Source organism: Melanerpes formicivorus, unplaced genomic scaffold (genome assembly GCF_026170545.1).
Source record: "Melanerpes formicivorus ecotype bairdi unplaced genomic scaffold, bMelFor1.0.p_v2 SCAF_31, whole genome shotgun sequence".
Lineage (NCBI taxonomy): Eukaryota > Metazoa > Chordata > Aves > Piciformes > Picidae > Melanerpes > Melanerpes formicivorus.
Window position 1 is genome coordinate 7,312,950 of NW_027142383.1, and position 24,901 is coordinate 7,337,850.

At 50.9% G+C, this 24,901-nt stretch overlaps 1 protein-coding gene across 1 annotated transcript in view; it reads left to right on the plus strand.

The window, feature by feature from the left end:
• Positions 1-16,218: 16,218 nt before the first annotated feature.
• The window catches only part of PCGF3 (polycomb group ring finger 3), a 396,460-nt gene continuing 387,777 nt past the window's right edge, over positions 16,219-24,901 (plus strand). The window contains exon 1 of the mRNA XM_068155307.1: positions 16,219-16,506. The gene's annotated coding sequence lies outside the window, so the exon portion shown is untranslated. The remainder of the gene's footprint in view (positions 16,507-24,901) is intronic.

Sequence of the window (24,901 nt, forward strand, 5' to 3'; positions counted from 1 at the left end):
GGGCCCCACAGAACTCCTACAGAAGCAGATTGCCCGATAGCCCAAACGCAAGCCGAAACGTTGATTTTTCTTACGCGCTATTAATACTTTCCATAGACAAAATACAACATCTTTACAGAGCCCCCTCCAGAAGAGGGATTCGGCCCGCAAGATGATGGGGGCAAGGAGACGGGCTAGTACTTCGCATCGGTGACCTCCCGGGCGTTTTCCTTTGGGACGATCATTTCCTAAGCGCGATGTTTTCGGGACGGTGCAGTAGGGAGCGCCACAACCCAGAGAGGCCCCGTCCCTCCACCCACCCGCAGCAACGCCGCCTCCCGCCCTGCCGCCTTCCCGGGCACCGCGCAACGGGTCCTCGGCTCAGCGTGCCTACGAGCGCGGGGGGCGGGGCAGGGGGGCAAGGGAAGAGGAACCGCGCACAGAGCAAAGCCGCCGCTACCTCCTCGTCGATGACGTAGGCGGGGGAACGCCTTCCGATGACCTTCCCGAAGACACCACCGGGCTGGACGGCCCGCGCCCCGAAAATCTCCTCGCCCCCGACGAGGCCCGCCGTCGCCCCCGCGCTTCCTCCACTCGGCCAGGCCCTCCGCGGCGCCCATTGGCTCGCCCGATATCTGCCGGCCGATCCCGCGTCTCGATTGGCTGTCTCGCCTGTCGTTTCCGCTTGACCCTTGGCGGGCCCGCCCTCGTCGACCCGCCGCTTGCCGGGGCTCAGGGAGTTTGCGTTGCCGCGGGGCGCGGAGGGATCCGACCTGGGGACGGAGGCAGAAGACGTTGGGCGTGCCGCCGCGGCGGGGTCTGTGCCGCCTAGCGCCGCGACGCGATGGGCGCTCAACGAGGGCTCAGAAGAGGCCGCTCTGGCTAGAAGTACTCTTTCTCGTCAAGTCCACCCCAGACGTGCTGGCGGCTTTTTGGTGCTGCTCCCTCCAGTCAAATGACTGCTTTTGCCGGGCCGGGCCCGGCCGGACCGAGCCGAGCCGAGCCGAGCCGGCCCAGGCCAGGCCAGAATGGGCCGGGTGTTAACATTCCAGAACGTTTCGCACAACCAACAGAAGTTGCTCTCAACGGTTGCCTGAAAGCCCCGCTTCAGCTGCAGACGGCTAGAAGCTGCACGCCTCCTGGGAGAAAATAAAGTCCAAAGTGTGTGTCCGGCACTGGTGGCTTGAGGGCTGGAGGGCGGATCAAGATAGGATTTGCGCCAAGCTGGGTAGGGGCTCCTAGAACAGTAGGCGGCTGTCGCCAAAGCTTGCCCGAGGGTGGTCTGTGGTGTCCTGCAGCCCTGGGGATGGTGCAGCTCAAACCGGACCTGACGCGTGGCTGTCCCTGCATGCGCAGTTCTCGGCTAAGTCGTCCACAGCGCTTCTGCCTTAAGACGTTTCCTCTGAAAGGGCAACAGCATTTGTTTCAAGCAGTCGACTTCTACGCGCATTGCTGCCTAACCGTGTCAATGGCACATTTCACCTCTGCTCCAATAGACTAGGGGGGGCTTTATTCCCGTTTTCCAAACGATTTCTGTCATTCCTTCACAGCTGTAAACGGATCTATGAATAAATGTCGTTTCTCCTGCTGACCAATCAAGTTTCCTTACGAGGAACACAGTCACAAAATAATCGCGTTTGGCACCTTTCAAGCATTCCAACTACGTCATAATATTTGAATGTTCCCACGCTTTAATAAGCCTTGAATGTGATTGCAATTAAACACAGGTAGCGACTCTACCAAAGCCAGAGGTCTAACAAAGCAGGGAAGGTGATTACATCTAAAATCCTTAGGTTGTTTTCAGCTAATCCACCTTCTAGTCAGTGAGCGAGAAACAAGGGTTTGCGATTTGCGGGGCGGGGAGGGGGGGGGGAGGTTCTTGTCGTTCGTTGTTTTGGGGGTTTTAATAAGAAAACGACAACTGCATCTCCAGGTGTCAGAGGTAAACACTTTTACATTTTGGGAGGTGTCTGTGGGAGAAATTAAGTCCCTGCGTCGTAAAATCTATGAATGACACTCAGAGCCGTAGCAAAACTCTCAGATTATTTAGGAGAGGCTGACAGACAGCTGTCAGAAATAACATAGGTAGAGTTTATTCTGTCTTGGGACAGGGGCCTACATCAGGCGATACCTGGAAGCTTGCTTCCAACCTTATTTTTCTAGAAGCCCCTGACTTGCAATTGTTGATGCTATTATTATGCAATATGTCATCTCTCATCTAGGCTCCCTTTCCAGCAACAGGTTGTACCAGGTGATCTTTCGAGGCCCCTTCCCACCCAGGCTGCTCTAGGATTCTACGATTCTTCAGTGGATCACTGTTTAATAACCCTTTGCTCTCTCTGCTTTGGAGCAAAGCGTCGGCAACGTTGCCTGCGAGGCGAGACGTCAGTTCCACCAGGCGCCACAGGCTTCTAAACCCTATGGTCTTCAGGCAGTCTCTCTGAACGTATAAGCCACAGCAAGCTGCTTCAAAATTCCCCCGCCCCCCGGAGCGGGAACTCTTTCTAGATACCTGAGGCATTTCACACGGACAGAACGAGAGACCTTACCTAGCTCCACTCTTCAGTAAGCAAACACTGCACCAGTGCAGTTTCAAGGAAACATCACGTGCCCCTTTCCACCTCCTTCAGGTCAATCCTTTCCACCTCCTCCCGGGGAAGATTAAATAAGGGTGAAGCTCTGGGGTTACTGACACACCCCCATCACCAAACTTCACCTGACCGCTCGGGGCTATTGAAGGGACGAGGACTCCTCACGGTGGGCGTCTCAGGTGCCCGGGTAACGTAGCGTTCCAGGGCAACAAAGGCTAGGCCTGCACGCCCACGCCCAATCTCCCTGTATTTAATAGCTGTTAAAGAAAGATGAAGTTGGCTGCATCCCTGCGCTCTAGCATCGGTTTGGGTTTGGGTCTGGGTTTGGGTCTGGGTTTGGGTCTGGCTGGGATGGATGGAGGCAACTTTCCCCGTAGCAGCCCTCGTAGCGCTGTGCTTTGTAGTCGTAGCTAGAAGGGTGTTGATAAGGCACCCGTGGTTTGGCTACTGCCGAGCAGTGCTCCCACAGCACCGCACCTGCCATTCAGGCCAATTGCTTGCTCCCACCATATCCCTCCTCTCCAGAAAAGGGATACCAACGGGGCCTTAGCCCACGGCCACTGATAAAGCGCTCCAACGGGAGGCGGATGCTTCCAACACGTTGCGCTGTGCCCAAAGCACCCTTTGTGAGCAACGCCTGCAGCGTCGCGTACGGTATTTTCTGAAGTTTCAGCAGCGGCCTACACCAGCTTTACGTGCGTTTGCGTACCCCTTCCAAAAAGCTAAGAGCTAGCTTCCTACACGACGCAGGAGACTGCGTGCTGGATCCAGCGTCACGCTTCAAATGACTGGGCGAGTCTTTCTCTAGCTCTAGAACGCTGTTAAAGAGACTGACACGCTCCGCAATACTTACACCCCGGGGAGACGCCGTTTGAACTTGCAGAACTATTTCCCCTCAGCGAGACGCACGAGACGGAGTTGATATCCCCATGTTAAATCTTTATTGTGCAAATGCTGCTCAAAGCTTTTATTACCTCCCGCGGACACGCCTCGCCAAAACTTAGACGTCGACGGTGGCTGGATCGACGCGCAACAGACGAAATCCATTCGGTGCCGATTTGTCCGCCTGCAGCAACTCTTGCGCGGCAAACATCTTAGCCAGGCGGCCAGCCCAAACGATGGCCGCCCACAATGCGTAGATGTACGCGAGAGGCGGACTGCCCACCCTCGGGCCCTTCATCCACAGCCACCCGGAATCCATCGCTCAGGCCCAGGTGAGCGGCACGCTTCTTGCCGACAGTCACCAAACGCCCAGGAAGCTGGAGAAGGAAGTACAAAACCATAAAGAACGAAAACTAAAAGCCACACACAACTTGGGGAGAGGGCAGGAAGGGAAGGACCGAAAGCAAGAGAACCACCCAGAGAAACCAGTTAGCCCCTTCCTACCAATTCAACCCCTGTGCTTCAAATTACTGGCCGGCCAGCCGGCCGCCCACCCGCCTCCAACTGACATCGTCCATGCAAAGCTACAAAGACCGATCATGCACGCTATGGGGGTGGGGAAAAAAAAACTATGCAGTGTTTTCCAAGCACTTCAAAACAGCCTCAGAAGCTGAGTTTGTCTCCAGCTTGAAGTGCCCACCCCCCCCACTTCCGTTGTATCTTTGGGCAACATAAGCGACTCTGGGGGGAAACAAACTTTAGGCTGCCTTTTGCATGGGTCTACAGAGTCTTTGAAATTGACTTCTAGGCCTAAAAGGGGAAGCATCCAGCACCTCTCAACCAGCTTTGCCCTTCCTCGCCCCTGATCTGCCAAAACCCCCAAGCCCTCTCCTCCAGATTAGACAAACTACTGCTACTCTTACTCTAAACCACGACAGCAGGCAACAGACTGCGCTCCAAAACAACGCTGCATTTTGCACCGGAAGCGCGTACGCCAGGGATGAGCGTTGCTTTATACGGCTACTTTGAGTCAAAAAGCTCAGCTCCGTTCCAAGCTAGAGGCTTGGAACTGTAGCGCCAGAACCCCCAAAATAGCCTACTGTGGCCTATCAAGAAGAAAAGGGGGGATGGGAAAGAGTCTATAGTCAATTAGGAACTAATTACCGGTACGGTTTAGCGTACAGAAACCTTCCACGGTACTTACGGATTGGCCAGAGTCTTCTGCTTTAGATAGCCTGATAATTGGCTCCTCGGGCATGACCAGGAAAAGCGGCGGGGCGTGGGGTGAAAGATCGAGGAACACAAGGCACTGGAGGAAGAGTAAAGAGTTAAACTGCAATTGGCTCCAGAGAAAGGCAACAGCTTAAGCAAATCCATGGGCCCCACAGAACTCCTACAGAAGCAGATTGCCCGATAGCCCAAACGCAAGCCGAAACGTTGATTTTTCTTACGCGCTATTAATACTTTCCATAGACAAAATACAACATCTTTACAGAGCCCCCTCCAGAAGAGGGATTCGGCCCGCAAGATGATGGGGGCAAGGAGACGGGCTAGTACTTCGCATCGGTGACCTCCCGGGCGTTTTCCTTTGGGACGATCATTTCCTAAGCGCGATGTTTTCGGGACGGTGCAGTAGGGAGCGCCACAACCCAGAGAGGCCCCGTCCCTCCACCCACCCGCAGCAACGCCGCCTCCCGCCCTGCCGCCTTCCCGGGCACCGCGCAACGGGTCCTCGGCTCAGCGTGCCTACGAGCGCGGGGGGCGGGGCAGGGGGGCAAGGGAAGAGGAACCGCGCACAGAGCAAAGCCGCCGCTACCTCCTCGTCGATGACGTAGGCGGGGGAACGCCTTCCGATGACCTTCCCGAAGACACCACCGGGCTGGACGGCCCGCGCCCCGAAAATCTCCTCGCCCCCGACGAGGCCCGCCGTCGCCCCCGCGCTTCCTCCACTCGGCCAGGCCCTCCGCGGCGCCCATTGGCTCGCCCGATATCTGCCGGCCGATCCCGCGTCTCGATTGGCTGTCTCGCCTGTCGTTTCCGCTTGACCCTTGGCGGGCCCGCCCTCGTCGACCCGCCGCTTGCCGGGGCTCAGGGAGTTTGCGTTGCCGCGGGGCGCGGAGGGATCCGACCTGGGGACGGAGGCAGAAGACGTTGGGCGTGCCGCCGCGGCGGGGTCTGTGCCGCCTAGCGCCGCGACGCGATGGGCGCTCAACGAGGGCTCAGAAGAGGCCGCTCTGGCTAGAAGTACTCTTTCTCGTCAAGTCCACCCCAGACGTGCTGGCGGCTTTTTGGTGCTGCTCCCTCCAGTCAAATGACTGCTTTTGCCGGGCCGGGCCCGGCCGGACCGAGCCGAGCCGAGCCGAGCCGGCCCAGGCCAGGCCAGAATGGGCCGGGTGTTAACATTCCAGAACGTTTCGCACAACCAACAGAAGTTGCTCTCAACGGTTGCCTGAAAGCCCCGCTTCAGCTGCAGACGGCTAGAAGCTGCACGCCTCCTGGGAGAAAATAAAGTCCAAAGTGTGTGTCCGGCACTGGTGGCTTGAGGGCTGGAGGGCGGATCAAGATAGGATTTGCGCCAAGCTGGGTAGGGGCTCCTAGAACAGTAGGCGGCTGTCGCCAAAGCTTGCCCGAGGGTGGTCTGTGGTGTCCTGCAGCCCTGGGGATGGTGCAGCTCAAACCGGACCTGACGCGTGGCTGTCCCTGCATGCGCAGTTCTCGGCTAAGTCGTCCACAGCGCTTCTGCCTTAAGACGTTTCCTCTGAAAGGGCAACAGCATTTGTTTCAAGCAGTCGACTTCTACGCGCATTGCTGCCTAACCGTGTCAATGGCACATTTCACCTCTGCTCCAATAGACTAGGGGGGGCTTTATTCCCGTTTTCCAAACGATTTCTGTCATTCCTTCACAGCTGTAAACGGATCTATGAATAAATGTCGTTTCTCCTGCTGACCAATCAAGTTTCCTTACGAGGAACACAGTCACAAAATAATCGCGTTTGGCACCTTTCAAGCATTCCAACTACGTCATAATATTTGAATGTTCCCACGCTTTAATAAGCCTTGAATGTGATTGCAATTAAACACAGGTAGCGACTCTACCAAAGCCAGAGGTCTAACAAAGCAGGGAAGGTGATTACATCTAAAATCCTTAGGTTGTTTTCAGCTAATCCACCTTCTAGTCAGTGAGCGAGAAACAAGGGTTTGCGATTTGCGGGGCGGGGAGGGGGGGGGAGGTTCTTGTCGTTCGTTGTTTTGGGGGTTTTAATAAGAAAACGACAACTGCATCTCCAGGTGTCAGAGGTAAACACTTTTACATTTTGGGAGGTGTCTGTGGGAGAAATTAAGTCCCTGCGTCGTAAAATCTATGAATGACACTCAGAGCCGTAGCAAAACTCTCAGATTATTTAGGAGAGGCTGACAGACAGCTGTCAGAAATAACATAGGTAGAGTTTATTCTGTCTTGGGACAGGGGCCTACATCAGGCGATACCTGGAAGCTTGCTTCCAACCTTATTTTTCTAGAAGCCCCTGACTTGCAATTGTTGATGCTATTATTATGCAATATGTCATCTCTCATCTAGGCTCCCTTTCCAGCAACAGGTTGTACCAGGTGATCTTTCGAGGCCCCTTCCCACCCAGGCTGCTCTAGGATTCTACGATTCTTCAGTGGATCACTGTTTAATAACCCTTTGCTCTCTCTGCTTTGGAGCAAAGCGTCGGCAACGTTGCCTGCGAGGCGAGACGTCAGTTCCACCAGGCGCCACAGGCTTCTAAACCCTATGGTCTTCAGGCAGTCTCTCTGAACGTATAAGCCACAGCAAGCTGCTTCAAAATTCCCCCGCCCCCCGGAGCGGGAACTCTTTCTAGATACCTGAGGCATTTCACACGGACAGAACGAGAGACCTTACCTAGCTCCACTCTTCAGTAAGCAAACACTGCACCAGTGCAGTTTCAAGGAAACATCACGTGCCCCTTTCCACCTCCTTCAGGTCAATCCTTTCCACCTCCTCCCGGGGAAGATTAAATAAGGGTGAAGCTCTGGGGTTACTGACACACCCCCATCACCAAACTTCACCTGACCGCTCGGGGCTATTGAAGGGACGAGGACTCCTCACGGTGGGCGTCTCAGGTGCCCGGGTAACGTAGCGTTCCAGGGCAACAAAGGCTAGGCCTGCACGCCCACGCCCAATCTCCCTGTATTTAATAGCTGTTAAAGAAAGATGAAGTTGGCTGCATCCCTGCGCTCTAGCATCGGTTTGGGTTTGGGTCTGGGTTTGGGTCTGGGTTTGGGTCTGGCTGGGATGGATGGAGGCAACTTTCCCCGTAGCAGCCCTCGTAGCGCTGTGCTTTGTAGTCGTAGCTAGAAGGGTGTTGATAAGGCACCCGTGGTTTGGCTACTGCCGAGCAGTGCTCCCACAGCACCGCACCTGCCATTCAGGCCAATTGCTTGCTCCCACCATATCCCTCCTCTCCAGAAAAGGGATACCAACGGGGCCTTAGCCCACGGCCACTGATAAAGCGCTCCAACGGGAGGCGGATGCTTCCAACACGTTGCGCTGTGCCCAAAGCACCCTTTGTGAGCAACGCCTGCAGCGTCGCGTACGGTATTTTCTGAAGTTTCAGCAGCGGCCTACACCAGCTTTACGTGCGTTTGCGTACCCCTTCCAAAAAGCTAAGAGCTAGCTTCCTACACGACGCAGGAGACTGCGTGCTGGATCCAGCGTCACGCTTCAAATGACTGGGCGAGTCTTTCTCTAGCTCTAGAACGCTGTTAAAGAGACTGACACGCTCCGCAATACTTACACCCCGGGGAGACGCCGTTTGAACTTGCAGAACTATTTCCCCTCAGCGAGACGCACGAGACGGAGTTGATATCCCCATGTTAAATCTTTATTGTGCAAATGCTGCTCAAAGCTTTTATTACCTCCCGCGGACACGCCTCGCCAAAACTTAGACGTCGACGGTGGCTGGATCGACGCGCAACAGACGAAATCCATTCGGTGCCGATTTGTCCGCCTGCAGCAACTCTTGCGCGGCAAACATCTTAGCCAGGCGGCCAGCCCAAACGATGGCCGCCCACAATGCGTAGATGTACGCGAGAGGCGGACTGCCCACCCTCGGGCCCTTCATCCACAGCCACCCGGAATCCATCGCTCAGGCCCAGGTGAGCGGCACGCTTCTTGCCGACAGTCACCAAACGCCCAGGAAGCTGGAGAAGGAAGTACAAAACCATAAAGAACGAAAACTAAAAGCCACACACAACTTGGGGAGAGGGCAGGAAGGGAAGGACCGAAAGCAAGAGAACCACCCAGAGAAACCAGTTAGCCCCTTCCTACCAATTCAACCCCTGTGCTTCAAATTACTGGCCGGCCAGCCGGCCGCCCACCCGCCTCCAACTGACATCGTCCATGCAAAGCTACAAAGACCGATCATGCACGCTATGGGGGTGGGGAAAAAAAAACTATGCAGTGTTTTCCAAGCACTTCAAAACAGCCTCAGAAGCTGAGTTTGTCTCCAGCTTGAAGTGCCCACCCCCCCCACTTCCGTTGTATCTTTGGGCAACATAAGCGACTCTGGGGGGAAACAAACTTTAGGCTGCCTTTTGCATGGGTCTACAGAGTCTTTGAAATTGACTTCTAGGCCTAAAAGGGGAAGCATCCAGCACCTCTCAACCAGCTTTGCCCTTCCTCGCCCCTGATCTGCCAAAACCCCCAAGCCCTCTCCTCCAGATTAGACAAACTACTGCTACTCTTACTCTAAACCACGACAGCAGGCAACAGACTGCGCTCCAAAACAACGCTGCATTTTGCACCGGAAGCGCGTACGCCAGGGATGAGCGTTGCTTTATACGGCTACTTTGAGTCAAAAAGCTCAGCTCCGTTCCAAGCTAGAGGCTTGGAACTGTAGCGCCAGAACCCCCAAAATAGCCTACTGTGGCCTATCAAGAAGAAAAGGGGGGATGGGAAAGAGTCTATAGTCAATTAGGAACTAATTACCGGTACGGTTTAGCGTACAGAAACCTTCCACGGTACTTACGGATTGGCCAGAGTCTTCTGCTTTAGATAGCCTGATAATTGGCTCCTCGGGCATGACCAGGAAAAGCGGCGGGGCGTGGGGTGAAAGATCGAGGAACGCAAGGCACTGGAGGAAGAGTAAAGAGTTAAACTGCAATTGGCTCCAGAGAAAGGCAACAGCTTAAGCAAATCCATGGGCCCCACAGAACTCCTACAGAAGCAGATTGCCCGATAGCCCAAACGCAAGCCGAAACGTTGATTTTTCTTACGCGCTATTAATACTTTCCATAGACAAAATACAACATCTTTACAGAGCCCCCTCCAGAAGAGGGATTCGGCCCGCAAGATGATGGGGGCAAGGAGACGGGCTAGTACTTCGCATCGGTGACCTCCCGGGCGTTTTCCTTTGGGACGATCATTTCCTAAGCGCGATGTTTTCGGGACGGTGCAGTAGGGAGCGCCACAACCCAGAGAGGCCCCGTCCCTCCACCCACCCGCAGCAACGCCGCCTCCCGCCCTGCCGCCTTCCCGGGCACCGCGCAACGGGTCCTCGGCTCAGCGTGCCTACGAGCGCGGGGGGCGGGGCAGGGGGGCAAGGGAAGAGGAACCGCGCACAGAGCAAAGCCGCCGCTACCTCCTCGTCGATGACGTAGGCGGGGGAACGCCTTCCGATGACCTTCCCGAAGACACCACCGGGCTGGACGGCCCGCGCCCCGAAAATCTCCTCGCCCCCGACGAGGCCCGCCGTCGCCCCCGCGCTTCCTCCACTCGGCCAGGCCCTCCGCGGCGCCCATTGGCTCGCCCGATATCTGCCGGCCGATCCCGCGTCTCGATTGGCTGTCTCGCCTGTCGTTTCCGCTTGACCCTTGGCGGGCCCGCCCTCGTCGACCCGCCGCTTGCCGGGGCTCAGGGAGTTTGCGTTGCCGCGGGGCGCGGAGGGATCCGACCTGGGGACGGAGGCAGAAGACGTTGGGCGTGCCGCCGCGGCGGGGTCTGTGCCGCCTAGCGCCGCGACGCGATGGGCGCTCAACGAGGGCTCAGAAGAGGCCGCTCTGGCTAGAAGTACTCTTTCTCGTCAAGTCCACCCCAGACGTGCTGGCGGCTTTTTGGTGCTGCTCCCTCCAGTCAAATGACTGCTTTTGCCGGGCCGGGCCCGGCCGGACCGAGCCGAGCCGAGCCGAGCCGGCCCAGGCCAGGCCAGAATGGGCCGGGTGTTAACATTCCAGAACGTTTCGCACAACCAACAGAAGTTGCTCTCAACGGTTGCCTGAAAGCCCCGCTTCAGCTGCAGACGGCTAGAAGCTGCACGCCTCCTGGGAGAAAATAAAGTCCAAAGTGTGTGTCCGGCACTGGTGGCTTGAGGGCTGGAGGGCGGATCAAGATAGGATTTGCGCCAAGCTGGGTAGGGGCTCCTAGAACAGTAGGCGGCTGTCGCCAAAGCTTGCCCGAGGGTGGTCTGTGGTGTCCTGCAGCCCTGGGGATGGTGCAGCTCAAACCGGACCTGACGCGTGGCTGTCCCTGCATGCGCAGTTCTCGGCTAAGTCGTCCACAGCGCTTCTGCCTTAAGACGTTTCCTCTGAAAGGGCAACAGCATTTGTTTCAAGCAGTCGACTTCTACGCGCATTGCTGCCTAACCGTGTCAATGGCACATTTCACCTCTGCTCCAATAGACTAGGGGGGGCTTTATTCCCGTTTTCCAAACGATTTCTGTCATTCCTTCACAGCTGTAAACGGATCTATGAATAAATGTCGTTTCTCCTGCTGACCAATCAAGTTTCCTTACGAGGAACACAGTCACAAAATAATCGCGTTTGGCACCTTTCAAGCATTCCAACTGCGTCATAATATTTGAATGTTCCCACGCTTTAATAAGCCTTGAATGTGATTGCAATTAAACACAGGTAGCGACTCTACCAAAGCCAGAGGTCTAACAAAGCAGGGAAGGTGATTACATCTAAAATCCTTAGGTTGTTTTCAGCTAATCCACCTTCTAGTCAGTGAGCGAGAAACAAGGGTTTGCGATTTGCGGGGCGGGGAGGGGGGGGGAGGTTCTTGTCGTTCGTTGTTTTGGGGGGTTTAATAAGAAAACGACAACTGCATCTCCAGGTGTCAGAGGTAAACACTTTTACATTTTGGGAGGTGTCTGTGGGAGAAATTAAGTCCCTGCGTCGTAAAATCTATGAATGACACTCAGAGCCGTAGCAAAACTCTCAGATTATTTAGGAGAGGCTGACAGACAGCTGTCAGAAATAACATAGGTAGAGTTTATTCTGTCTTGGGACAGGGGCCTACATCAGGCGATACCTGGAAGCTTGCTTCCAACCTTATTTTTCTAGAAGCCCCTGACTTGCAATTGTTGATGCTATTATTATGCAATATGTCATCTCTCATCTAGGCTCCCTTTCCAGCAACAGGTTGTACCAGGTGATCTTTCGAGGCCCCTTCCCACCCAGGCTGCTCTAGGATTCTACGATTCTTCAGTGGATCACTGTTTAATAACCCTTTGCTCTCTCTGCTTTGGAGCAAAGCGTCGGCAACGTTGCCTGCGAGGCGAGACGTCAGTTCCACCAGGCGCCACAGGCTTCTAAACCCTATGGTCTTCAGGCAGTCTCTCTGAACGTATAAGCCACAGCAAGCTGCTTCAAAATTCCCCCGCCCCCCGGAGCGGGAACTCTTTCTAGATACCTGAGGCATTTCACACGGACAGAACGAGAGACCTTACCTAGCTCCACTCTTCAGTAAGCAAACACTGCACCAGTGCAGTTTCAAGGAAACATCACGTGCCCCTTTCCACCTCCTTCAGGTCAATCCTTTCCACCTCCTCCCAGGGAAGATTAAATAAGGGTGAAGCTCTGGGGTTACTGACACACCCCCATCACCAAACTTCACCTGACCGCTCGGGGCTATTGAAGGGATGAGGACTCCTCACGGTGGCCGTCTCGTAGCGTTCCAGGGCAACAAAGGCTAGGCCTGCACGCCCACGCCCAATCTCCCTGTATTTAATAGCTGTTAAAGAAAGATGAAGTTGGCTGCATCCCTGCGCTCTAGCATCGGTTTGGGTTTGGGTCTGGGTTTGGGTCTGGCTGGGATGGATGGAGGCAACTTTCCCCGTAGCAGCCCTCGTAGCGCTGTGCTTTGTAGTCGTAGCTAGAAGGGTGTTGATAAGGCACCCGTGGTTTGGCTACTGCCGAGCAGTGCTCCCACAGCACCGCACCTGCCATTCAGGCCAATTGCTTGCTCCCACCATATCCCTCCTCTCCAGAAAAGGGATACCAACGGGGCCTTAGCCCACGGCCACTGATAAAGCGCTCCAACGGGAGGCGGATGCTTCCAACACGTTGCGCTGTGCCCAAAGCACCCTTTGTGAGCAACGCCTGCAGCGTCATGTACGGTATTTTCTGAAGTTTCAGCAGCAGCCTACACCAGCTTTACATGCGTTTGCGTACCCCTTCCAAAAAGCTAAGAGCTAGCTTCCTACACGACGCAGGAGACTGCGTGCTGGATCCAGCGTCACGCTTCAAATGACTGGGCGAGTCTTTCTCTAGCTCTAGAACGCTGTTAAAGAGACTGACACGCTCTGCAATACTTACACCCCGGGGAGACGCCGTTTGAACTTGCAGAACTATTTCCCCTCAGCGAGATGCACGAGATGGAGTTAATGTCCCCATGTCAAATGTCTGCTTTTGCCAGGCCGGGCCGGGCCAGGCTAGGCCAGAATGGGCCGGGTGTTAATATTCCAGAACTTTTCGCACAACCAACAGAAGTTGCTCTCAACGGTTGCCTGAAAGCCCCACTTTAGCTGCAGACGTCTCTCAGTTCACGTCTCCTGTGAGAATATAAAGTCCAAAGTGTGTGTCTGGCACTGGTGGCTTGATGGCTGGAGGGCGGCATTTTTATTAAGCTGGGTAGGGGCTTGTAGGGACTTGGAGAAAGACCAGAGGCTCAGTAAGTTTTTTGTATTATGCTTCTCTTTTCGGCGCCGGACATCAGTTGGATGTTTCCAAAAGACTTGGGTACCTTCAGAGAGTTTTGTGCAGGTTTATATAGAAAAAGTTATTTGTCTGAAATGCCAGAGGTATATTAATATTTCGCATAAAAGCCCCGATGTTTTCTGTCCATACAAATGTTGTCTATCTAAAAGTGACAGAAGTATACAAAATGTCCAGATGTCTTTCTATACAATAGTTTATGTACGACTAACACAAATAAACTACAGAAAAATCTTGTTATTTATTACCTATGCATATGCTATTTGTCTAATTCTCTCCCCAACCCTGCATTCCAGCTAATAATGGGGAGTTCCTTTGGCCTCTGTTACTCTGTTAAACTCTATATGATTTTTTTTAGAAATTTATGCTCATCAGTTCCTCCCTTTCTTAGTTCCAGTAGTATATTCCTATACTGTATTTGCTTAAAATAATGTCCTGTTTCCAGCTCTTGCTTAAGTGTATCATTTTTATCCTTCTGCTGTGATATTAATAAAATAATAATTATAATTCCCAGCAACAACTTTTCTACCAGAAAATGTTGGGTATCCATGAGGTTAATTCATCTCAGAGGTTTGAAGATCCATATGATGTATCATCCTTGTTCACCTCATGTAATACTTTCCCTTGTTCCCATATTTTTTACATCAATTTTAATTTGTCCTTACTTATCTACATAAGTGCAACAACTGGTGTTTATCAACGTACACACTCCTCCCATTCCAGCTGTAATCATAACCAAAGCCAGATTCTGCACCACATCTACTACTGAGCAATATCTGAATCATCTTTCCCACACTGATAATTTTGGAAAATATTATCACATGTAGTCACCCAGACTAGTGGTCCCCAGATACTATAGTTAGAAAGATTAGTCCTAGAGAATCTAGTGCAGAAGTTGGTAGACTGCATGTGTGGGATTAATGTTGAGAGATTGTTCTGGTGCTTTTTTGTAGTATGAATGAATCACACAGAATCACAGAATCACCAAGGTTGGAAGAGACCTCAAAGGTCATCAAGTCCAACCTGTCACCACAGACCTCACAACTAAAACATGGCACCAAGTGCCACATCCAATCCCCTCTTGAACACCTCCAGGGATGGTGACTCCACCACCTCCTCGGGCAGCCCATTTCAATGGCGAACGACTCTCTCTGTGAAGAACTTTCTCCTCACCTTGAGCCTAAACTTCCCCTGGCGCAGCTTGAGACTGTGTCTCCTTGTTCTGGTGCTGGTTGCCTGGGAGAAGAGACCAACTCCCTCCTGGACACAACCACCCTTCAGGTAGTTGTAGAGAGCAATAAGGTCTCCCCTGAGCCTTTTCTTCTCCAGGCTAAACAATCCCAGCTCCCTCAGCCTCTCCTCATAGGGCTTGTGCTCAAGGCCTCTCACTAGCCTTGTTGCCCTTCTCTGGACACGTTCAAGTGTCTCGATGTCCTTCTTAAACTGAAGGGCCCAGAACTGGACACAGTACTCAAGGTGTGGCCTAACCAGTGCAGAGTACAGGAGCACAATGACTTCCCTGCTCCTGCTGGCCACACTATTCTTGATGCAGGCCAGGATGTATTAAATCCTGTGTGGAGGTTGTTGGTGGAGAAAACCTGTTGATTGTGCAGGGTTTATTCCCATGTAAATAAGGGTTTTGGTGGACTATGGCAGTGTGAGAAGTTCCGGCCCCACCTTTGAAACAGGTGGAAAAAACTGGATCCTCTTGGGAGGATTTCTTAGGTTATTATGGCTCAAGCCAAATGTAGTAGAAAGAAGGGGAGGGATTGTGAGAAATTGTTTGTCATATTTGGCTTTGGCAAAGGGAATTACTGGGGCCCGTGAGGTTCGATCTTTGGGCTGATTGGTTGATTGTGGTCTTTATTGTGTGGGGTTGTGTATTGTGAGAGAAAGGTGAGCCGCCAACATGTCTGAAGACTGGCCAGGTCAAAAGTGCAGGTTTTGTCCCAGCCCTGATGGAGAAGGGTGGGAACGTACTGGCTACAGGTATGAGTATGTGTGAATATGTGTGTTTGAGGTCTATATAAGTTCAACTCGTGTTGTTATGGGGTGCCTCTAGCAAACCTGCTATGTGCCCAGTGCTGCTTTGCCTTTATTTTATAATAAAGTGGTTGTATTTAAAATTTAGCAGTGAGCTTGTTTCTCACAGCTTTCCTTGTTTGTTGCAAGAGTGTTTGCCCTCCCAGTATGTGAAGATGTTAGAAGTGCCATGTAGAAACGTCTTTCCCTGTTTATCACACTATTTGTGACAGTGATGAGTGTCCCTGTATGTGGAAATATGCAGGTTTGGGGAGCATTGTTTAGGGTTGCTTGTCTTTGCATGTGGAAAAGATACAGGTTTTGGGAAAGCAGTGCCAGGAGTGCCCATCCTTGTATGTCAGGAAGGCTAAATGGGCCAAGGGAAAAGCATGCACTGTGCAAGGGTTATTTTTCTGGGTAAATTCACCCCTCTCCCAATTGCCCCCATCTTGACAAAAAGATAACATACAAGGATGCTACCTGAAAAAGCATGCATGCATGAGGGAGCAATACTGGGCTGGGAATCCAGAAGTGGCCACCCTAGGAAGAGTACAGCGCAGAGGTATTCTCCACCCCAAGTTTAGGTGGAAACTGTAAAGTCACTGCTCCCCTTGTAACACACGCACAACAGAGGAGAAATGGATAACGTGAAACCAATCCCATATACCAACAGAAACATACACACAGTATACACACAGTACGCATGCGCTGTATGCATGACGTGCTCACTCGGCTTCATTCGATCCTCACTCGGCTATTTCCGTCTCTTTGTTTTAAAGTCCGAGTTGGAATAGTGGGGATAAGATAGTATTTATTTTCTTTTTTCTTTGTCTCTTTTTTTCCCCCCTTTCTTTTTTCCTTCTTTCTCCATTCTCTTCTTTTTGGAGAGGTTAGAGAAAAAAGAAAAATAAAGATAACTGGAAGGAAAAGAGGACGGGAATCCATCTCCTGAAGATTTCTGCTGCTCCTCCTCCTTAGCGGCCGGGCACAGCGTTACTCCTCTTCTGTCGCCGTTGCTGCCATTTGTTAACAGGTCAGTCTGACATCCTCTGGTGCTGGGGCGGGGGGGGACAGATATGACGCGATACCGGTTCGGGTGGGAGTAGGCTGTGTTTGTACTTTCTGTGATGCAGAAAATGCACGTTATCGCCTCGGTGGGCTCGACGGTATTTTAACAGCTACTGGCGGTTTTTTTTTCGTATTGGTTTTGTTGCTTGTTTCTTTCCTTAAATGCCCTTCCTTTTTTTTTTTTTTTGTGCTTAAAGGGTAGCTTTTGCTGAAGGAAAAAGGTATATTTTCCTTTAAAAAATGCCTAAAAACTTATCCTTCCATTTTCCCCTTCTGTTTTCATCTTTCCCTTTCCTATTCTAACCTTTAAATTTTCTGTTTTCTGGAGGAGTGGTAATGCTTTTTTCTTTCCGGATAGCCTGGTCGGCGTGCTCCTATATTCTTCTGATAGAGTCTTGTCCCCATTACTGTGGGTTGGCTAACTCCGCAGGGTAAGAAGGAACGTTTGTGGTGAGGTGGTGATGGAGTTAGCGTAAGAGCTCCCCGAGTCGCGTTTGGAGAGCTTCCTCCACCCCATTAATGCATTTGCACTGATTGAACCCCCGCTGTTGGGATTGGGAGTAGGAGGGAATCTGTTTCTAGTCAGAATGAAGTGGGCGTATTCCTTGCTAAATTACTCGTTATATAGGTGTGGGGTTTCGATGCTGTATATGGTTTAGGTTTTCAAGTCCTGTGAGAAGTAGGAATTGGAGTAGCACCGGTAGATTAAACAAGTAATGTTTGTGGGTTTTATTGTCCCTCTCCCCCCCAGTGTTTGAACGGTGTAGTCTTCTAATAATTTCTGTTTGTCAATGAGTTGTGCTACAGAATAACGGTTGCAGTCGGTCTCTCGTTTCAAAAGTAATTGATGTTGCTTCAGAATATCCTATGAAAAAGGAAACAACACTTTAATACTATGGCTGTATAATACATGGGTGCCCTTTGCTAGTTTACATATATTTTTGTTTTGGGAAATGTATATTCCATAACTGTATGCATAGTCTCAAATAATTTATTTGGTTGGTTTTCCTCTTCTCTGGGTGTGAAATCTCGGTGACTAAGAAACCAAGATCTAGAAATTCTGTTCGATTACCCATGGGTGCTCTAGAATGGTATTTTTCAGGAGTCCTACATAATTGTCTACCTATGTTTCTTAGAATTAAAGTTGTGGATGGGAAGGTTTAAAAATAAATAGATGCTATTTAAACACAATATTTATTCTAACTTTGAAATATATGCATAACAATCCTTCTGGACTAAAGTAATATTAGACGAAAATGTTAGACTCTCTAGGAAGCTACTTAATGAATATATTAAAAATATTTATGTGGAAACTATTCTTTATAGCCTCAAATGTGATTCTCAAATGTTGTCTTTAGGTACAGACTAGTTGAGGAAAAAAAGTGAATTTGCTATGAGCAGTTTACTCCTTTTAGAAGGGCATAGTTTAAAAAAACAAAAAAAAAACCTAAACAATTGCAAACAATAAAAAAGCCTCCCCCAAACACCCCCCTCCCCAGCTATTCATAATCAACCTGTCACTTCTCATTTGTGAATGATTTGTGCTATGTTTTGCAGAGGGATAAAGAAATGTATTTCTTATGTGTGTTCTTAAAAATAATAATAAGCATAAATTGATGGCTACATGAAGGTAGAGAAGGACCCTAAATAAGTGTCTGAGACAGTATGGTGAGCTCAAAACTTGCTTGTTTTAAGTTAGCTTTAGTCATGTAGTAATGGCTGCCTCTTGCCCAGCTTGTAGTTAGGCAATGTGGAGTCAGCTGGGGAAAGTGTTGAAAAGATTGTGAGTGAGAACTGGAGGTATCAAGGGGTATGTTAGTGTTATGCTCAAGGCTGGTGAGAGGCCTTGAACACAAGCCCTATGAGGAGAGGCTGAGGGAGCTGGGATTGTTTAGCCTGGAGAAGAGGAGGCTCAGGGGCGACCTCATTGCTCTCTACAACTACTTGAAAGGTGGTTGTAGCCAGGAAGGGGTTGGCCTCTTCTCCCAGGCAACCAGCACCAGAACAAGGGGACACAGTCTCAAGCTGCGCCAGGGGAAGTTTAGACTCGAGGTGAGGAGAAAATTCTTCACGGAGAGAGTCATTAGTCATTGGAATGGGCTGCCCGGGGAGGTGTTGGAGTCACCATCCCTGGAGGTGTTCAAGAGGGGATTGGACATGGTACTTGGTGCCATGTTTTAGTTGTGAGGTCTGTGGTGACAGGTTGGACTCGATGATCCTCGAGGTCTCTTCCAACCTTAGCGATACTGTGATGAAGGAAAGTAAAATCCTAAATGCAAAAGAAACTAGACCATTAGTTCTATTAGTCATAGAACAACTTGTTTGCACAGATGAAAAAAGGTTGAGTTTGTTTAAAGGAAATTAATGATATCCTCATATGTTTGAGTTGCTTTTAACCATTTTTTGTTTTAACCTTGTGACTGACACTAAAAATGATAATATGTAAACCCACTTATTTTAGTGGCAGTAACTACCATTATTAGGTGAAATTGAGGATGTATTTGATTTGTGAATAGCGTAGTATGGTGGGAAACATTTGCTCGTGTGTTGGGGAATGTGTGCTGTGCTGAAGAGCAAACTTTTTTTCAGGTTAACTGCTGACTTGTGAACAGTGATTTGGTTCATAAATTAAACTGAGAATCCCACCCCCCCCGTTTTTCCACCCTTACCTATTGCCATAGTTTAGCCCTAGCTGGCAACTAAGCGTCACACAGCTGCTTGCCTGCTGGTGGGATGGCAAGGAATTGCAAGGGTAGAAATGAGAAACTCGTGGGTTGAGATAAGCATAGTTTAATAATTAAAAAGAAATTATAATAACAGTAAGGAAAACAGAGAGGAAAATAAAGCCCAGGAAAGACAGGTGATGCAAATGAAAACAGTTGCTCACCACCAATCGACTTATGCCCAGCTGCTCCGTGAGCAGTGGTCCCCCTCCAAACCCCCCCTAGTTTTATTGCTGAACATGACATCATATGTTATGGAATAACCCTTTGGTCAGTTGAGATCAGCTGTGTCCCCTTGCAACTTCTCGTTCACCCTCAGTCTACTTACTGTCAGGGCAATGTGAAGAGCAGAAAAGGCCTCGACTCTGTGTAAGCACTACTCAGCAATAACTAAAATATCTCTGTATTATTAAAACTGTGTTCAGCACAAATCCAAAACATAGCCTCATACTAGCTACTAGACAGTAATTGCATTAGCCCTTCTTGCTTCAGCATCATGCTAGCTGGTTAATCTCTGACTTTTACATTTATTTTTGTACGTGGTTTTAAAAACTTAATTTAATCCTCTTTTTTTGGAGGGGAGTGGCACACAAATATAACCTTGCCAGTTGTTAAACATGTTAAGTGCTCAGCAATCCTAGAATATATTGTTCCCAAATGTAGGTACTTGCTGCTGTGTTCCACCCCATTCCCCTAAGGGGAAAAGTTTGTTTTTTTTTTTTTGGAAGCAGTAAGTGTGAATGCTTTCTTTGTTGAATGAGGTATATAACTGCGGTGGGTTAACCCTATCTGGCTGCCAGGTGCCCACCAGGCCATGTTCTCACTCCTCAGCAGGAGAGTGGGAGAAAATAAGATTAAAAGTTCATTGGTTGGGATAAGGACAGGGAGGTTGCTTGCCAATTACCATCACGGGCAAAATAGACTCAACTTGGGGAAGATTAACTTCTTGCCAATTAATATCGGAGTAGGATAGTGAGAAACAAAACTAAAAATGCCTTCCTCCCCTTCTTTGTAGGATTACCTTCACTCTTGACTCTTCTACTACCTCCTTCTGTGAAAGGTGATTTTGCCCCTGTACTTTGCTCTGGTGAGACCTCACCCGGAATACTGTGTCCAGTTCTAGGGCCCCCAACACAAGAGAGGCATGGACCTACTGGAGCAGGTCCAGAGGAGGGCCAGGCCACTATCAGAGGGCTGGAGCACCTCTCCTATAAACACAGGCTGAAAGAATTTGGGTTATTTAGCCTGGAGAGAGCATGGCTCTGGGGAGACCTTACAGCTACATTTCATTATCTGAAGGAGACCTACAGGAAGGCTGGGGAGTGACTGTTTAGAAGGGCTTGTAGTAATAGGATGAGGGGCAGTGATTTTAAACTGGAGCTGGGTAGATTTACATTGGACATAAGGAGGAAGCTCTTTACAATGAGAGTGGTAAAACACTGGAACAAGCTGGCCAGTGATGTGGTTGAGGCCCTGTTCCTGGAGACATTCAAGATCAGACTCAATGTGGCCCTGGGCAGCCTGATCTAGTTGGATGTCTTACTGCAGGGGGGTTGGACAAGATGACCTTTTAGGGTCCCTTTCAACCCAATGCAGTCTGTGAATCTCTGCTCTTTTTTCCTCACGCTGTTCCCCTGCTCCAGCATGGGGCCCCTCGCACAGAATACAGTCCTTCCAGACCTGTTCCAATATGAGCCCTTTCCATGGGGTACAGTCCTTCAGGAACAGACTGCTCCAGCATGGATCCCCACAGACTGCACTTTCTGGCAGAAACCCTGTTCCTCCATGGGTTGTGATTCCTGCCAGGAGCCTACTCCAGCTTGGGGTCTTCCATGGGCTACAGTGCAGGTATCTGCTCCAATGTAGTGTTTGGTGGGCTGCAGAGAGACAACCTGCATCACCAATAGTCTTTTTCCATGGGCTGTAGGGGGATCTCTACTCCAGAACCTGGAGCATCTCCTCTTCTTCTTTCTTCAATGACCTTGGTGTCTGCAGGGTTGTTTCTCTTGCATTTTTCTCACTTCTTCACAGCTGCTGTATAGGGTGGGGTTGTTTTTTTTTGTTGTTTTTTTGTTTGGGTTTTTTTTGACCCTTTAAAAAATGCTGTCACAGAGACACTGCTAGGTTTGCTGACTGGCTCAGCTTTGGCCAGCAATGGATCCATCTTGGAGCTGGTTGGAAGTGGTTCTGTCTAACAAGGGAGCAGCCTTTGGTGTTGTCTCACAGAAGCCACCCCTGTAAGCCACCCCTTGCTACCAGAACCTTGCCATGTAACCCCGATAATCTTTCCCACAGCCATGGACAAAGGGAGCTCCTGCCACCACCTGCCCTCTCTGTGTGAGACTTAAACCAGTTTCCCATTCATGGGCATATCAGCAAGCTCTTCTGGTTCCTGTGGTCTTTGGAGGGGGGGTTTCACATAGTGTTTGCATTCTCGGCAAGTTTGCAAATGGCACCAAGCTGTGTGGTCTGATTGACATGCTGGAGGGAAGGGATGCCATCCAGAGGGACTTGGACAATCTTGAGAGGTGGGCCCAAACCAACCTCATGAAGTTCAAGAAGGCCAAGTGCAAGGTCCTACATCTGGGTCGAAGCAATCCCAAGCACAAATATAGGCCAGGCGAGGAATGGCTTGAAAGCAGTCTCAAGGAGGAGGACTTGGGGGTGTCAGTTGATGAAACACTCAACATGAGCCAGCAATGTGTGCTTGCAGCTCAGGCAGCCAAACATATTCTGGGCTGCATCAAAAAAAGTGTGACCAGTAGGATGAGTGAGGTGATTCTTCCCCTCTACTCTGCTCTTATGAGACCCCACCTGGAGTACTGCATCCAGTTCTGGTGTTTCCAGCATAAGAAGGATATGGAACTGCCGGAGTGGGTCCTGAGGAAGGCCATGAAGATGATTAGAGGGCTGGAGCACCTCCCTTATTGGGATAAGGCCCTATTGGGACTGCTCATCCTGGAGAAGAGAAAGCTCCAGGGAGGCTTTATAGTGGCCTTCTAGTACCTCAAAGGGGCCTACAAGAAAGCCAGTGATGCCGGCCTTAGCACGGACGCCCGCTCGGCATAGCACACTGCAGCCCAGAACTCCTGGGCTCAAGCGATCCGGCGTGCTCAGCCTCCCGAGTAGCTAGGACTACAGGCGTGTGCCACCGCGCCCGGCATCAATATGGTGGCCCGTACGGGGAAATATATACAAATTTACAATATTTACAATATATACAAAGATAGACAATAAAGTAGCACAGAAATGAGAGTTCCCCCCTCTGCTGAGGGGGGGGGGCTTCCCACCTCCGCTCTCCCCTCTTTCCCCCTTTCCCCGGAGTGGGATAGAAGGAGAAAGAAAAGAGAGAAAAAAGTTAGAAGAATAAAACCTTTATTAGAATAAACCAAACCAGGTTGGAAGAGACCTTCAAGATCATCGTGTCCAGCCCATCAACCAATCCAACCCACCCAAACAGCTAACCCATGGCACCAAGCACCCCATCAAGTCTCCTTCTGAACACCTTCAATGACGGCGACTCCACCACCTCCCCGGGCAACCCGTTCCATAGCGCAATCACTCTTTCTGTATAGAACTTCTTCCTAACATCCAACCTGAACCTCCCCTGGCGCAGCTTGAGACTGTGTCCTCTTGTTCTGGTACTGGGTGCCTGGGAGAAGAGACCATCATCAGCCTGTCTACAACCTCCCTTCAGGTAGTTGTAGAGAGTGATAAGGTCACCCCTAAGTCTCCTCTTCTCCAGGCTAAGCAGCCCCAGCTCCCTCAGCCTCTCCTCATAGGGCTTGTGTTCCAAACCCCTCACCAACTTTGTTGCTCTTCTCTGGACTCGTTCCAGCAAGTCAACATCCTTCCTAAACTGAGGGGCCCAGAACTGGACACAGTACTCGAGGTGTGGCCTAACCAGTGCAGTGTACAGGGGCAGAATGACCTCCCTGCTCCTGCTGGCCACACTGTTCTTGATGCAGGCCAGGATGCCATTGGCCCTCTTGGCTGCCTGGGCACACTGCAGGCTCATGTTAAGCCTACCATCAACCAGCACCCCCAGATCCCTCTCTGCCTGGCTGCTCTCTAGCCACTCTGACCCCAGCCTGTAGCACTGCATGGGGTTGTTGTGGCCAATGTGCAGAACCCGGCATTTGGATGTGTTAAATCTCATGCCGTTGGATTCTGCCCATCTGTCCAGCCTGTCCAGGTCTCTCTGCAGAGCCTCTCTACCCTCCAGCAGATCAACTCTTGCCCCCAGCTTGGTGTCGTCAGCAAATTTACTGATGATGGACTCAATGCCCTCATCCAGATCATCAATAAAGATGTTAAAGAGCACAGGGCCCAGCACTGATCCTTGGGGCACACCACTAGTGACTGGTTGCCAGCTGGATGTGGCACCATTCACCACCACTCTCTGGGCTCGGCCCTCCAGCCAGTTCCTAACCCATCGCAGTGTGCTCCCGTCCAAGCCATGGGCTGACAGCTTGGCCAGCAGTTTGCTATGGGGGACGGTGTCAAAGGCCTTGCTGAGGTCCAGGTAGACTACATCAACAGGCCTCCCCACATCCACCAGGCGGGTCACCTGATCATAGAAGGAGATCAGGTTGGTCAGGCAGGACCTGCCCTTCCTAAATCCATGCTGGCTAGGCCTGATCCCTTGGTCATCCTGTAAGTGCTGAGTGATTGCACTCAGGATGACCTGTTCCATGATCTTGCCTGGCACTGAGGTCAGGCTGACAGGCCTGTAATTCCCTGGCTCATCCAACCGGCCCTTCTTATGGATGGGCACCACGTTGGCCAGCTTCCAGTCCTCTGGGACCTCGCCAGTGAGCCAGGACTGCTGGAAAATTATGGAGAGTGGCTTGGCCAGCTCATCTGCCAGCTCTCTCAGCACCCTAGGATGAATCCCATCTGGTCCCATGGACTTGTGGGGATCCAAGCTGCTAAGGAGAGTTCCAACTACCGCCTCATGGAACATAGGGAAACTGTGCAGCTCCCTGGCTCCTTCTGCTAGCTCTGCAGACCAGCTGTCAGGAAGACGTTCTGCCCTTCTAGTAAAAATTGAGGCAAAGAAGGTGTTAAGTATCTCTGCCTTTTCCTTATCCTTGGTTACAATGTTCCCCTCCGTATCCACCAAGGAGTGGAGGTTTTCCTTCCTCTTCCTCTTACTATTAATGTATTTATAGAAGGACTTTTTGTTGTCCTTCACAGTAGAGGCCAGTTTAAGTTCCAAGTGTGCTTTTGCCTCCCTAATTCTCTTCCTACAAGACCTAGCAACATCCTTAAACATTCTGTGGGTTGCCTCCCCTCGCTTCCAAAGGTGATACACCCTCTTTTTTTCCCTCAGTTCCATTAAAAGTTCATGAACCATCCAGGCTGGCCGTCTGCCCCGGCGGCTCATCTTCTGGCACATTGGCACAGCCTGTCCCTGAGCCTTCAACAATTCTTCATTGAAGTAGGTCCAGCTCTCCTGGACCCCTTTGTTTTTAAGGACTTTATCCCAAGGAACCCTCTGAATTAGTTCCTTGAGTAACCCAAAGTCTGCCCTCCGGAAGTCCAGAGTGGAGGTCTTCTTGCCGCCCCTCTTGGCTTGACCAAAAACCGAGAATTCAATTATCTCGTGGTCACTGGCCCCTAAGCACCCTCCAA